A 17,374-nucleotide genomic window follows, 5' to 3' on the forward strand; every position below is an offset into this window, starting at 1 on the left:
AGGTTCATTACAGTCAATGATACTAGAATAGAGTCAAGGATACTCTTTAAAGGGAAGGTGAAGCAAAAATAAATGCACAAACATTTAGCAATTAAATAGTAACTAGACAAGAAAGAAAATTTCACAGCAAACGTCTCAAATAATTCATCAAGTTCTAGAGTTAAAACAAGATTAAAGTCATTTCAACATTTAAGAGTTATTATCAGGAATATATCTAAAAACACATACAACACATAATCATATTTAGAATTCAAGAATCCATATATGTATATACTCACAACAAACCAAAGAAAATACTTTTACCTATCATATCATAGTTAAATCAGTAGCTTATGTTCACTTATACATATGCAGAACTTAACTACACGAGCATAGTGTAGTCATTATCTTTAATTGCCCCCTTTTTTTATAAAAAATTATAATAATTTGGTAACATGTCAGTTTACTACATTCCACAGAAAAATAAATAAACCTATAATCATTAACAGGACCAATAGATTTCACACCTTCAATTAGAAGTAAAGAAAACATTTGGAGAAAAAAAAATTAAAATCTAACTTACTTTTGAAGTTTTACACACGATATTGATTTATTTATTTTTTATATATATATATATAACAAATTCTACAAGGCTTTTAGGCTCTTATAAAAATAAAAGCATTCCAAAATACACACACAATACCTTTACAAAATATACTTATTTAATTTAGATGAATCATTTATAAATCTTGGTGCAATTAATTAAACTATTATTGTCATGAAGTTTCGAAAACATGAACAGTGGGCTCACATTGCAAAATTAAAATCATTGAACAGAATACTACTTTTCCTACATATTTCACATGCAACTCACGTTAAGACGAAGATAAAAAAAAAATAAAAAAAATATGTCATAGAAGATTGCAATTTTCAGTGAGTTTTGAGAGGCATACATATCATATAGGCATAGTGCTCACACATAGGCATGGAGGGCACACAAATTCAAAGAGTGATGAATTCATAAATCACAAACACAGAAGTTATGAAAGCATATTGGTTACACAATTTCAATGTAAATAAGAAAATAACGCAAACACATAACACTTCTTCCTAGTTGACAGATCAAGCTCTTATTATTTTGAGTAACGAAGGAAAACAACTAAACCTAGCACTAGTGTAACACTGTAATAATGAACAAACAATATAGTACATACTAGCCACATATACATGACTGACACATGACCGACACGGCCCGAATGGACAGACCTGCTCTGATACCAATTGTGACACCCTAAATCCCAAGAATAATTATTGCTATTATTTAATTAAAAATAGAGTTTGATTCGCAGCGGAAAGTGTCAAATAAAAACTTCTCTAATGATATAGGAATTCTTCCACAAAATTTAGGATATCACATTGACTCATAACAAACATAATTCATATTTCACTTCATTAAAAATTATAGTAATAATAACATCGAATCTTTTTCTTTTGAAAATATTTCATTTTACATCATAGACAATGGTTTTCTTGCACAAAATTAAATAAGTAAGCATATCCCTTTTCCCGTGTCACTATCAGAGCGGTGCTTTTCCCCAAAATAATCGACGACACAAGACAAGTCCTCACGAAAGGCATGCATTTGACTCCAAGACTCATAACCTATATAACTACGGTTTCGCAACCGCAGGGCCAAGCCAGCAAACACAAACAACGAAGGGGTGAGTTCCGAGAACATGTAATAGTACAAAAAAAATGAGAAGAACACGTAAGCAATTAAGTCAAAGTCGTTTCACATCACAAACATAATATTCAGAACCTTGAAGAATATACTATGTCATCTCAATCTATATTAGTAGAAAATATCATTACAACTTAAAACCAAAAAAAAACTTCACAAAACACAATGTCACAATTCAATTCCAACTAGTCACAACACATGTAGTCACCAATAACCATCTTCATAAGAACATCAACAAATAATCACCTTCATCGCCTCACACAATTACATTAATAGACATCACAAAGTAATTCGTTAAAACATCACAACTTAACAACTTGACTCGACAACACGACTCAACTTGACAATGCACTCTTAACAACTTAACAACTCAAATCATCGTGAAACTTCTTGATATGCAAATGCATGTGGTACCATTCAACAACATATATGAGCGTAATTAGGCTCTTCAACAAGTGAGCATAAAGCTGCCGGGCTTAAAGCCCCCAACGTATTTGAGCACAAGGCTGTCGGGCCTAAAGCCCCCAACTTTAATGAGCACAAGGCTGCCGGGCCTAAAGCCCCCAACTTTAATGAGTATGCAATGGACTCAACTCCTACAACTTAGATATCTTGAACTTCTTAAACAACTTATATGATTCCAATAATTTGGACAACTTCTTACGACTTCACAACTTAGCCCGACACTTACAACTTTATGACATTAATGGTCAACAGCATCAAACGACAAACATCAACATCTTAAACATCGCATCAACATAAGCATCATAAATAACACATATTTAAATCACACATCTTCCAAATAGCACTTCATTATATAACACATCTTTAAATAGCATCATTATCAAATACACATCATTAAATAGCACTTCAGTTATACATCATCAATTAACACATCAATTTCACATCTTTACATACCACATCTTTAAATCATATACATCTTCAAATATCACATAGTCAAATAATATATTTCATTTACACATCTTAAAATAATACATTTAGCACTATGGTATCCAAGACACATCTATAAGGAGAATAAATCTTATTTCAAACAGATTCAAAGATAGTAAGAATAATTTCAATTATTATCTCTATAAAATCACTTAAAAAAATAAACTATTATTTATACTAGGCATACGGCACCACTACAATTCCAACTTCTAATACATAACATCACATCTATATCAATCATTAAATAAGTCATCAATCTAAATAGTTGCAGCAAATCAAGCATAAGCACCCACAAATTTATCCATGACTTCAAATACCACATATTCACATAGTTTAAATCAAGCAACACCTTAATAATGTTTCTAATTCTTCTTTTAACCTCCCACATCTAAATTTGCACATTAATTAATTATTCTCTCAAAGGGCTACAACCGTCGCGGTGAGCCCCGAATGAACTTTGGGAAATACGGCTTTCTCGTTCATCCCAATTAATTTACACTCATGATCTCGAACTCTTCTCTCTCACCCCATACCTGATTTGCAGATCTGCTCATGAACTCCGTAGCAGCTTGTTAACACATCCGGTGTATGTCTATTGTCGTATCTCACAAAATCAGGTTGCTAGATTGCTACTATTTCTCTAAATACCTGAAGCAAGTGTCTCGCTGTGTCTTTATTCCTTTTTCTTCTCACTGTATCGGCACCGCTTTTTACCTCTTCTCTCTTGGACGTATTCTGTCATACTAGGTTGATATTAGCATATATAGGTAGTGTGGTTTTAAGGCTATTAGGTCTATGTTTTTTTTTTTTGTTGCTAATAAAAACTAGTGTGCGGCCCATGTCCCTTTTAATTATTAATATTATAACTATAGATAATTAATATTTATATAGACTATCGTACGTAAAAATAAAATGACTACATTTAGTATAATTAGTCATTCATTTAAATAAAAATAAAATGACTACATTTAGTATAATTAGTCATTCATTTAAATAAATTGTTAAGAAAACAATATGAAGGCAAACATATAAATAAATTATTCCACCACAATAAACACATGTATAATAATGATTTATCACAAGATTACTAAGGTATGATAGCTAGAAATCTGGGGCGTTACATTAAGCACCCCTAACGACCACGGTACTCCGTGGGAACCTCTTTCCTAACTTTATCTTGTGCTAAATTTGCTTTTACTTATTTGAAAATTTCTTGCTTAAAATCTAAGTAAAAGAATGGAGGGAGAAGAAGTGTGATTTTTGTTGCTTTTATTTGATTTGGAAGGATAAATCCTTTGCCTACATACCCTTAAAGAAAAGGGGTCAAAACCCAATGTAGTTCATTCTCAAAAATATTATTTTTTGTGGGTTAGGTTGATTTTAATTTGTTTTTGAAAATGGTTTTAAGAAGGGTTGCGAGACCTCAAGGCATAGAAGAATAAAATGGTGTGAAGTGGGTCAATTTTAACCAAGAAATTTAGTCTAAGTTCAATTAAGATTCATTAGAAATTTGATTAAGAAAATAAAAGGAAAAAACAACTTGGATTTGGATCCAAGGTTTATTAAGAAAATATTTGACTTTTACTTATTTGATTTTTGGGATAAAAAGATTTTTCTAAACTAACGGTAAACTAGCGTAGCGATGCGAAAAATAAAGCGAGGGTAAAGCGATAAATAAAGTGGTGTAGTGTCGGTGCTTGTGTCGGTGTGTGCAATTACTACATTATTACATACCCTCCTAGATGCATTCTAAGGCAAGGAATAGAAATACGCAAAAATAAATTACATCAATACCTAAAATACACACTAAGATATTGGAAAATAAATTGCATGAAAAAAATATGAGATATGAAATTATGAGATATAATAATAAAGCAAAGATATGATATGAACAGTAAAAAATAGTAAGTAAAAGAAATAAAATAAACACATAATTTTTGGAAATTTTTTAGAGAAAATTTAAATGAAGCAGGGGTGTAAACAGCATAACAGGGGGGTACCAGTGGTAATAACGTAGAAAAAACAAAACAGCAACATAAATGGGCCTTCACTAGGTCCACTGGGCTATGGATTTGATCCTGGCCCTTGGATCTAGATCATAAGGCCAGAAGCAGCTAGCGTACAGTAAGCAAGAAACAAGAAAAGCACGAAAGTAAGCAGGAAGCTTCAGTAACCGTCAGATCTATCAGATGATAGATCTGACGGTTTAAAAAACAGTGAAACATGCAGTAACAAGCTAAGGCGCACAGTAATAACCAAGGAAACAAAAATAAGCCGTTAGATTAGACAAGGCGAAGATCTGAAGTTCAAGAAGGAAACTGAACCGAGCCAGAAGAATCAGTTTGGTTCAAATAAACCGAACCGGTTCGAATTTGTCTATAAAAAGGTTTTGGCTCCGGTTCACTTCATTTTTAGATCTTCTTTCTCACTCTTAACAGAAAAATCTCCTACTTCTCTCTAAGACTAAGGCCGATCCGAAAACACAAGATGAATATGAAGATGAACTTCATCTTCATCAATAGATCCAAACAAAATTCCAATGAATCTCTTTGAACAAAAACGACCTCATCTTTCATTTTCTTTTTCGTTTAAACATTAGATTCGAGGTGTTTTTTTCGAAGGATTCTGGAATGCAAGCATGGATCAATGAGTTTTGGTTCACGAATCTAAGAGCACACACACAAACACTCGAGTAACGTTCGTGTTCTAAACCTCTATCTTCTCGGAAAATCGTTTTATAAATGAAAATAGAGAGAGTGTTTAGATCTACGAACGTACCGATTATTATTCACATATTTTCAAAAGTAAATCGAAAGTAGTTCAGAGACAATAGTTAGATCGAAAATTTTACCTCGGTTTTAACGGAGAAATGGTTGCGTAGAAACGGAAAACTTCTAGATCAGCGTCGGAAAACTTCAGTTTCTTCTTCTCCTTGCTTCGATCTCGTTTCTGTATACCTTTGTCTCCGTTGTGTTATTACCGATTTGGAAGAATATGAGTTGGTATGTGGATGTCGATTTGAAATCACTGTAATTTGTCTCTGTTTGATTGATTCAGTTTTGAAATGGTGTTAAACGGATTTGGAGATGAGAATGGGTTAGGGTTTTGTTCATGTGATTCTGGAAATAATGATCTTCATGTTCATGTGTTCTTCATGACTTCATGAAGTTCATTATTTTTTTTTTTTGATTTTTTGTAATTTGATCCGGAAAATGGAAAGAAAGAGAAAATAAGATGTGTTTGCAATAAGTGTGGCAGAACTTTCTGATTCTTTTTTCGTGAACAGTGTAGCAATAATGACAGTCTATTTATAGACTGTCATTTTAGGATTAGACTAACAAAAGCAAAGGACGAAAATGCCCCCTAAGTGGGTCTGATACAAGAACGCCAGTATAACAAATGAGGATTGGGGAACAAGTTTCTAACAGGACCAATTAAAGACCGACACCTGGACTTAAGACCTAAAATTAAAACAAAAGTAAAAAGAAAATGATCCCTAAAGACTCATGACTTATAAGACTATAGAAAAGAAAAAAAACAATGAAATAATAATAATAAAAAGAATAATAGTAGTAACAATAATAATATTAATAATAATAATAACAATAATAAAAAAAATCATAATAATAAAATTAAAATAAAATGTCCCTTTCGGTAAATGAGGTATTTTAAAATACCTCTCTGCCGAAACTTCGATTGAGATGACTAACAAAAATAGAGTGCTTTTCAAATACGAATAAACTTTTTAAATGTCAAATCACAATTTTAAAATACGAACAAAAGGATTTAATTATACGAAATAATAATAAAAAAATCTTAACTAACTAAAAATAGGATAAAAAAAACTCAACCATACAAAGAGAAAAGTTTTAATTAATTAGAAATAACATACGAACAACGAAAAAAGTTTTAACTGACTAGAACGTGAATAATAAAAAAACATTAAATACTGAAATTGCGAATACCAAAACTTAGCTATACGAAAACGGATTTTGACTGATTAAGTGCGAACAAAAATATTAACTGGTCAAAATTTGGGGTATGACAGATGCCTCTATTTAAGTTTCTTCGTCACGAGGATTTAAAAGATAAATTTTTAAATCAACAGGTCGAGGAGACTTAAATATTAAGTGCGCCATTTTTGACCAGTTGAAAAGCTGAGAATGCAATGCTCATGAGTATAATGATATGAATGCATGCGATGCAAGTACGAATGCAAAGACGACGAAAATAAACTAACTAGGGAACAAACTGATGAGTATTACTGTGGAGGAAAGACTGTCTACGACCATTACTGCGATAAAGACGAACATATGAAGAGAAATACTGTCTATTACCATTACTGCGGTAAAGACGAACATACGAAACGAAATACTCTCTATTACCTTTACTGAGGTAACGACCAAACATACAGAAAGAAATACCGTCAGTTACCTTTACTGGGAAAACGACCAACATACTGATAGGGCCAAACCGCAAGTGCACGGCCTATCGAAGTAATAGTAGTAAGAAGAGTATCGTTCCGCTAGGGAGTTGTGAATTCAATTAACTTTTAGAGAATGATTAGAAGAGAGAAAAGTTTATAAAAAGGGGGTTTAATTGCTGAAGGTAAATAACAATAATATAAAAGAGCCTTGGGATTATCGGTTCATCATAATAACAAATCTTTCACTAGACAAGACTTTAACTTCTAATTCCATGGTTTACACCTTAATTTCTAAAGACCGGTTTCCCTTTAGCCCCTCACCTTTCCGATGAAAGTCCGGTGAGAGTTTACCTCTAGTAACCAAGCCTATTTCGCTGACTTGATTACTAGAAGATGCTTATAAGGATTGAAACTACTTGTGTCTCAATAATTGCAAAGACTATTTCGCTGCCTTTGCAATTATTGTCTAGATTCACTTGTTCCAACATCAAAGCTCCGCTCTCGCTTTATGAATTGATGTTTGGGATGATGGATTAACAATTATCAAACCCTCCACTTTCGCTTCTACAGTTTGATAATGGTTAATCCATGTTAAAACGGTGAAGCTAAATTAGAAATTATGGTTACATAAAATTAGGGTTAAAGCTTGGTTCGTTAGGATTATGTCATTAGACTTTTCCAACAATCCCAAGACAAAGAAGAGTCTACTCACTAACGTTCATTGTAGACATGGGGGAAGAAGAGAGAAAGCAATAAAGTAAAAGAACAATAATATAAAAGTGAACTTTTATTCCAAGAACAAAAGATGAATGTTTATGATGGAGTGCTACTCTATTTATAGCTTTACAATTGACTTAAAATCTAAGCAACTATAAGGGCTAATCAGTAAAACTACAACAGAGTAACTTGGGCCCGAAGAAAAAGCAGCAAAAGAGACTCTGGAGGGTGGCACGGCCGTGCCACATGTTGGCACGGGCCGTGCCAAGCTTCTGACTTTGTGGAGATATATTTTTGTCTCCGTATCTTCGTATTTTTGCATTGTATTTGCTCCAGTCCTCTTTCTTTTGCTCCAAGACACATTCCACCATATATTCGTTCCTAAAATAAAATAAAATGCAATTTGAAGTAAAAGATTGAAAAAGGAAATAATATTAAAATAAAATAAAACTAAATCTAAATAAAACGATACTAAATAATGCACAAAAATAGACTAAATTATGACTCATCACATACGAAAGAAACACTGTCAGTTACCTTTACTGGGGTAATGACCAACATACGGAAAGGAATACCGCCAGTTACCTTTACTGGGGTAACGACCATATACAAAAAGAAAATATGTCAATTACCCTTACTGGGGCAACGACCACATACGGAAAGAAAATACGGTCAATTACCTTTACTAGGGTAACGACCACATACAAAAAGAAAATACCGTCAATTACCTTTACAGTGGTAACGACCAACAGGGTAAAAAAATCAATTGCTACCGATACAAGAAACACTTGGTGGGAGCTGCCACTTGAACTTAAATCAAACACCAATGAGGATGACATTTTTACGTATTAGAGTAAGATACAGGAGAATAATGCAACTATGTATGAATGATATTTGTATGCGTGCTATGTAAGCATGAATGAATGTATGCGTATGCGACTCATATGACAGTATAATGGTAAGACTGTTGAGACATGATTGGACAGGTCCAAAGAAAATGGCCCAACATCACATTACAAGCATTCAGCACTCTTCAATGGGGAGTAACATCACTGGAGATGAATCAAAGCATTGTCGGGGTACAACCCACCAAACAAACTACTGATAGAAGTCGGCATTTCTAGACCGAGGCTCTTTCTCAAATTCATGCTTCAAATAGTCATTGCTTTCTTCTCTTTTTCACTTCCTTTTTTTTTGAAATCCCTAACTTTTGCCTGGATCGTCCTTTCGGGTTTTCGATCCACCAGGACGCTCGTTTTTGCCTAAGCTGCCCTTTCGGGTTTTCAACTAAGCGAGCTTTTTTTTTTTGTTAGCAATGACTATGTCTACTTGTTGTATCTACCTGTTTTCGGAACGAATGCTGACATATGCTTCTATGATACATGATTTCAAAGGTAATATGTTTGTCATTTTTGTTCTTTTTAAAGAAAACACAAAAGTTTCAAAAGAATTTTCAAAGTTTTTGTTTTAAGTACTAATATTAAAAATGGAAGAAATTTTGCACATGGAATAAACAAGAATTCCAAATAAAAAGGCACAGGCTCAAATTGATTTAATAGAAATGGTAACCGGCCAAAGGCATGGCACCACATATTACAAAATTTGGAAAATGGTAATTAATATATGGAAGGTACATTGAACACAATAACCGCTATATTCCCTAACAACTTTGAATTCCACTGCTTTTGATGCTCAGATATCGGAGAACTTCTGACAGCTTAAGGTTCCCCAAGTGAGTGATGCTCAATCTGATGCAGTTACTTGTCATAATCCCTTAACTTTTGCATAGATCGCCTTTCGGGTTTTCGATCTATCAGGGTAAACATCTTTTTCTTCTTCTTTTTTTTTCTCTAATTTTTGCATGGACCGCCCTTTCGGGTTTTCAATCCATCGAGACGCTCATTTTTGGTTTAGGCCGCCCTTTCGGGTTTTCGACCTACCGAGCTGTTTTTTTATATATTTTCTAGACAAAGTATTTCTTGACTGCATCAGAATTCACAGGACGAGGTAACTCCTCTCCATCCATATTTGGAAGAATCAAAGCACCACCAGAGAAAGCTTTCTTAACAACATAAGGACATTCATAGTTAGGTGTCCACTTTCCCCTTGGGTCTGGTTGAAAAGACTTGATACTCTTGACCACAAGGTATCCTTCTTTAAACTCACGGGGACGCACTCTTTTATCAAATGCATGTTTCATCCTCGACTGATATAGTTGCCCACGGCACAAAGCTGTCATACGCTTTTCTTCAATCAAATTCAACTGACCATACCTATCCTGACACCACTCAGCTTCTGACAATTCAGCTTCCTTCAAGACTCTCAAAGACGGGATCTCAACCTCCACAGGGAGTACAGCTTCCATACCATATACCAAAGAGAAAGGGGTTGCCCCTGTCAAAGTACGCACTGAGGCACGATAACCATACAAAGCATAGGGTAACATTTCATGCCAGTCTTTGTAAGTGACCACCATCTTCTGGACAGTCTTCTTGATATTCTTATTTGCAGCTTCAACTGCACCATTCATCTGTGGCCTATAAGGAGAAGAGTTATGATGTTCAATCTTGAATTCATCGCACAATTCTTTCATCATCTTATTATTCAAATTGGTACCATTATCCGTGATAATTTTGTTAGGGACACCATAGCGGCAGATGATATTGTTCTTGATGAATCGAACTACCACTTGCTTGGTCACGTTAGCATAAGATGCCACTTCAACCCAGTTAGTGAAATAATCAATAGCCACTAGTATGAAACGATGTCCATTGGAAGCTTTTGGTTTAATCCATCCAATCATATCGATGCCCCACATAGAGAAAGGCCATGGAGAAGAGATAACATTGAGCATAGTTGGCGGTATTAGGATCTTATCCGCATAAATCTGACACTTGTGACACTTCTTGGCATGATGATAACAGTCAGCATACATTGTTATCCAATAATAGTCGGCCCTCAATGCCTTCTTAGCCATTGCATAACCATTGGCATGAGTCCCGAATGAGCCTTCATGTATCTCATGCATTAGCAAATCTGCTTCACGCCGATCTATACATCTGAGTAAAACCTCATCAAAGTTTCTTTTGTACAGAACTTCCCCATTTAAGAAAAAGTTACCTGACAATCTTCTTGGAGTCCTCTTATCTTTGCGAGATGCCCAGGCAGGTACTCTTGTGTCTGAAGGAAAACCTTGATATCGTGAAACCACAGCTTGTCGTCAAAGACCGCTTCAGCAGCAAACACATAAGCTGGCCGGTCGAGGAACTTGACACTGATTAAGGGTACCATTTTGGGGTGATTCACCTTGATCATTGAAGATAAAGTAGCTAAAGCATCTGCCATTTGATTCTCCTCATGAGGTACGTGGTTCAATTCTACTTTGTTGAAGAAAGTTAACAAACGTCTGGCATAATCTCTGTAAGGTATCAATCCCGCATGATGAGTTTCCCACTTTCCTTTAATCTGATTAACCACAAAAGTTGAATCGCCATATATCTTAATTCTCATGATCCTCAAGTCAATAGCTTTCTCAATACCCATAATACAAGCTTCATACTCTGCAATATTATTTGTGCAATCAAATCGTAGCCTTGCAGTAAAAGGGATGTGATGGCCCTTAGGAGCAATGAGGACTGCCCCAATTCCATTACCATAGACATTAACGGCTCCATCAAATATCAAACCCCATTCAAACTCCGGATCAGGGCCTTCGCCAAACAATGGTTCATCACAATCTTTCATTTTCAGATGCATGATCTCTTCATCTGGGAAGTCAAACTTGATAGGCTGGTAATCTTCAATTGGTTGATGAGCTAAATGATCAGCGAGGATACTACCTTTGATAGCTTTCTATGTGCGGTACAAGATATCATACTCGGACAACAACATCTACCAACGAGAAATTCTTCCATTTAAGACGGGCTTCTCAAAGAGGTATTTGATTGGATCCATTCTAGATATCAACCAAGTAGTGTGATTAATAATGTAGTGGCGGAGACGTCTGGCAGCCCAGACTAAGGCATAACAAATTTTCTCCAGTGCGGAGTATCGAGTCTCACAATCAGTAAACTTCTTGCTCAAGTAGTAAATTGCATGTTCTTTCTTACCGGTTTCATCTTACTGACAAAGTACACAGCCCATAGAGTCTTCCAACACATTCAAATACATGATCAAAGGCCTTCCATCCACTGGAGGGACAAGAATTGGGGGCTCTATCAAATACTCCTTGATACTATCAAAGGCATTTTGGCATTCATCGGTCCACACGATCCCTTGATCTTTTTGAAGCAACTTGAATATCGGCCCACATGTAGCAGTCATATGAGAGATGAATCGGTATATGTAGTTCAGCCTACCAAGGAATCCTCTGACTTTTTTATCTGTTTTTGGAGCAGGCATTTCTTTGATGGCTTTGACTTTGTCGGGATCTACTTCAATACCCTTCTGACTAACAATAAAACCTAGTAGTTTCCCGGATCTGACACCGAAGGTACACTTATTGGGATTCAGACGGAGCTTCTACTTTCTCAACCGCTGAAACATCTTCAACAAATACTCAACATGCTCTTCTTCAGTGCCTGACTTGACAATCATATCATCCACATAGACCTCAATCTCTTTGTGTATCATATCATGGAATATCTTGGTCATGCCCCTTTGGTAAGTGGCACCAGCATTTATCAATCCGAAAGGCATTACCACATAGCAGAAGGCGCCCCAAGGCGTGATGAAAGACGTCTTTTCTCTATCTTCGGGAGCCATTTTGTTTTGGTTGTACCCGAAGAAACCATACATGAAAGAAAACACTTTGCATTTAGCAGTATTATCAACCAATACATCGATGTGAGGTAAAGGGAAATCATCCTTCGGACTGGCCTTATTCAAATCTCGGTAGTCAACACACATTCTGACCTTACCATCTTTCTTCGGAACAGGTACTATATTGGCTAACCATTGAGGATACTCAGATGTGATTAGGAAACCAGCATCAATCTGCTTTCGAGCTTCTTCTTTGATCTTGAGGGTCATATCGGGATGAGATCTCCTCAATTTCTGCTAACGGGAGGGCACTCGGGCATCAAAGGCAGACGATGTTCCACAACTTCGGCATCTAACCCTGGCATATCCTTGTATGACCATGCGAATATGTCAGCATACTCTCTGAGAAGCTCAATTATTCTTCCCTTAACAGTGGTATCTAACAATGCCCCAATCTTGATCTCTTTCTTGTCCTCCTCGGTACCCAGGTTGACAATTTCTATCTCTTCCTGATGAGGTTGAATAGCTTTTCTTTCTCATTCTAACATCCATCTGATCTCATCAAGAATCTCTTCATCTCCTTCTACTATAGCCTCATAAACAGGAACCTCAAATTTGGGAGGAAGCATAGGGTTACCGTGTTCAACGGGCTCATTTATGTTCAGTCTGCACATGATTTATGATTGATTTTAAATGAGTAAATGCAGACTTTTGAGTTTGATTTTTAAAAGAAAAGGAGAACAATTTTTTGGTTTTATGTATTACCATTTTCCCAGGAAAAGCACTAAAATAAAATAAAATAAAGTAAAGGTCGCGACAGAAACGACGATTTTCATTCATAACAAAAGTACTTGAAACAAAGACAAAGCCCTACATAGTTTCACTTTCATCTGGGGCAGGACGAAAGGAGTTTTCTTAAAGAAAAAAAAAACAAAGACAAACATATTACTTAGAGCGAGGTATCACAGAAGGAATATCCACAACGATCCAGTTGCAGCAGGCTCCTCCAGGCGTCACAAAGACAGGTGCCACTTCCTCAGATTGATCCTCAATGATTGCATGAGTCTCTGGCGGATCATGAATGAAACTAGCACTGTGAAAAGTACCTCCAGTAGGATTGAATGCCCCAGGCTTGCTATTAGGGAAACCATTTCCCTCTTTGCGCTTGTTCTCGGGCAGCTTCACTACCTGACCCCAGCCTTCAGTTTTCCCTTCCTGAATCACCTTCTGAGCATCCTTCAAAGAAGCCATACTAGTTTCGACCTTCCCCGCACTTCTTTCAGCAGAGAGACCTTGGAATGATGACCCGTCCAAACTATTACCACCAATGTAAGAGAAAGCAGACAAGTTACTGACCAACAGAGCTGACTCACCATTGACAGTTATCAGTTTCCCATGACTTACGAACTTCAATTTCTGATGGAGAGTGGATGTCACTGCCCCAGCATCATGGATCCAAGGCCGACCAAGGAGGCAGCTGAAAGAGGCCTGGATCTCCATAACTTGGAATGTAACCTTGAATTCTTGTGGGCCAACTGAGATGGGTAATTCTATTTCTCCATACACTGACCTTCTAGTTCCATCAAATGCTCTCACCGTCACTTTGATGGGCTGCAAGAGAGCCTTTGAATATGAAAGCTGGTCCAGAGTGGACTTTGGCATCACATTTAGAGCGGAACCAGTATCTATCAAGACATTAGAGAGAGAGAGTCTGATTTGCAAAGGACAGAGATAAGTAATGCTAGGTTGTGATTCCTTCCTTCCACTGGGAGGTCTTCATCGCTGAAACTCAAATTGTTGCAAGCAGTCACATTCCCCACAATACTCTCGAACTGTCCCAAAGTTACATCATATTCCACATAAGCCTGATCTAGCACCTTCATCAGAGCATCTCTATGGGCATCAGAGCTGGACAAAAGAGACATTATAGAGATTTTGGCGGGAGTTTGTAGCAACTGATCCACCACTTTGTACTCGCTCCTCTTGATTAACTTTAGGATCTCATCACTATCCTCATAGACAATCCCGTTGGGCTGTCCCACAGCTTTACCCTTGCTCGGATTCCGCTCTTTCACCGGTTCTTTGGCTGGAGTACTAGCTTCTTCCTGAACAATACTAGGGAGCACACGTCCACTCCTCAAAATCTTGCTACTTCCTCAATGTTGTCCACAGGGGCTAGTGAAGGTACCTTTTTCCCATCTTCCAGGATTGTGTATTCATAATTTTATGGCACAGCTTTTTGAGAAGAATAAGGCAATTGTTCTGGCGGGCAGATCACCAGAGGAGTGCCAGCTGGCTTAGCACGGTTGACCATTATCACAAGTGGTTACCGAGTTTTGAACACCGGAGTAACAACACAAACATTCTTATCTTTCTCTTTTCTGGTGACAACAAGCTCTTTCCTGTCTAGTGTAACGCCGTCTTAATTATTTAATTATTTTAATGAGTTTTAACATATATTTATATGATTTATATGTGTGATTTATATAATTTATGAATTTAGGTGATTTACATGATTTATAGACGAATTATATGATTTTAAGATTTATGTGAAGTATATGATTTTTGTGAAGTTATAATGATGGTGTGACTTATTTTATTATTTAATAAAATAAGGTATGAAAATAAAATAAAATATTAAGTTGTGGGGTTGTTTTATAAATTTAGAGAGTTTAGTGGTAGCAAGAGGGCTATAAATAGAAGAGGTTAGGTTTAGAAAAGTTTTACACAGAACGTACGTTTTTGGAGAAAAAGGGAGAAAAGTCATAAAAGAGGAGAACAAGAGGAGAGCTGCGATTTTCATCAAAACCAGGTAAGGGTGAGACTAACTTTCAATATTGTTAAGGGTATGATTCTGAAAAATGGATTTAGCATGATTAGGTTGAGTTTTTGTGAGAATTGAGAATTTAGGTTTATGACCAATTTTGATGATTGAACCATGAAAAGATGTTAGATTGATGCGAAACTTGTATACAGACCTTAGATATTCCATAGGATGATAATTAGATGCTATTTGGATGATAGAACCAAGAGATTAGGTGAAATTTTGAGAAAAACATGTTTCTGCCCGTACTGACATTCATCGCTCGCAACTGCGAGCAGTAACACTCGCCATTGCGAGCAAGTCCAGCCACTCACCATTGCGAGCAAAGTCACTCGCCACTGCGAGCAAGCCCATTACTCGCCATTGCGAGCAAGAACACTCTCCTTTGCGAGCTAAGCTGTTAGTTGCCCAAGTTGTTTCCATGCGATCCTTTCGCACGTGTAGTCATGAGTTGATCTTGGGAGTAAGAATGAGGGTGGTTTAGGATACTTCCAAATGTTCCAGAAGTCTGTTTAGATGACTGAGATTGTTAGTAATGTTGTATGAGTAATATTATGATGTTTTATGATATTTATGTTGATGTAATTCATCCCTTAAATGATGTTGAGACATTCAAGCACTGTTATATGTTGAATTTTGCTTTTGTTCAATGTTGTTGACCATTTAATGTCTTGAAGTTGCATGAGTCGGTCTAAGTTGTAATGATTTAAGAAGTTGTCCATATTAATTGAATTGTAAGAGATGTTCATGATGTTGTCTAAGTTGTAGGAAGATTGAGTCCATTGCATACTCATTAAAGATGGGGGCTTGAGGCCCGACAGCTTAATGCTCAAACTACGTTGGGGGCTTGAGGCCCGGCAGCTCTATGCTCACTTGTTGAAGAGCTTATTTACGCTCATATATGTTGGGGGCTTGATGCCCTGAATGGTACCACATGCATTTGCATATCAAGAAGTTTCACGATGATTTAAGTTGTTAAGAGTTGCATTGTCATGTTGAGTCGCATTGTCAAGTCAAGTGTTAAGTTGAATATGATGTCTGATGATGATTTAAAAGATGATGTTTGATTATGATTTAATGATGATATTTAATGATGATATTTGATGATGATATTTGATTATGATTGATATGATGCTAATTAATAAATGTTTGATATGTTAGTGATGTTTTATGTTGTTAAATGCAATTTTGATGAATTATATGTTTAATTTATTGACTGTGAAATCTCACCCCTTCTGCTTGAAAATGTTGCCCTTCGTATGGGTAACTTGCAGGTAATAAAGACTAGTGGCGGTTGTGAGTGGACTCCTCATATTGTGTCTAGGTGCTCTGATACGTAACGGGATGGGGCTTGCTTTTACTTTTATTCCTTACGTGTCATTTATGAACTTTTTATGAATAAATATTGAACCAGGACTTATGAGATTTTCTGATGAGGCCTGCGTGCCAATGACTTTTATTATGTTGAACTATTTTCCGCTGCGGAGTTTCAGATTTTATGATGTTGAATTTTGAAGGATAAATGTTAATTATCCATTTTATGACTTTCAAGTAGTTGACATTCCGTTTATGATTTAAATACTCTGATTTATTTTGAAATTTTTCTGTTGGGAAAACGGGGTGTTACATCTAGCAACCCTTGCACATCATTCTGGACTTGCTCGCAACCACGAGGATCCACTGAGCATATACCACAAGCCTCGTGATCGTGGCTAAAGAGAGTTGCTTCGCACATCTTCACATGTATCGGAACCAAAGGAGTTTTGATATCACATGCATAGAGAACATAGCTGTCTTCTTAAATCATATTAATGGTCGGCCCATGATGTGGTAGGGGATTGTTTTGAACAATAGGGTCAGGGTGCGTGAAAGTCAGTTCTTTGTTTTGGATTAGCTTCTGAACTTCCTCCTTAAGAGGGTAACAATGTTCAATGTCGTGCCCTGGCGCCCCTTGATGGAATTCACAGGTGCGGTC

Source organism: Medicago sativa, chromosome 6, assembly GCF_051527215.1.
Source record: "Medicago sativa cultivar Bolivia chromosome 6, Bolivia_mono, whole genome shotgun sequence".
NCBI lineage: Eukaryota > Viridiplantae > Streptophyta > Magnoliopsida > Fabales > Fabaceae > Medicago > Medicago sativa.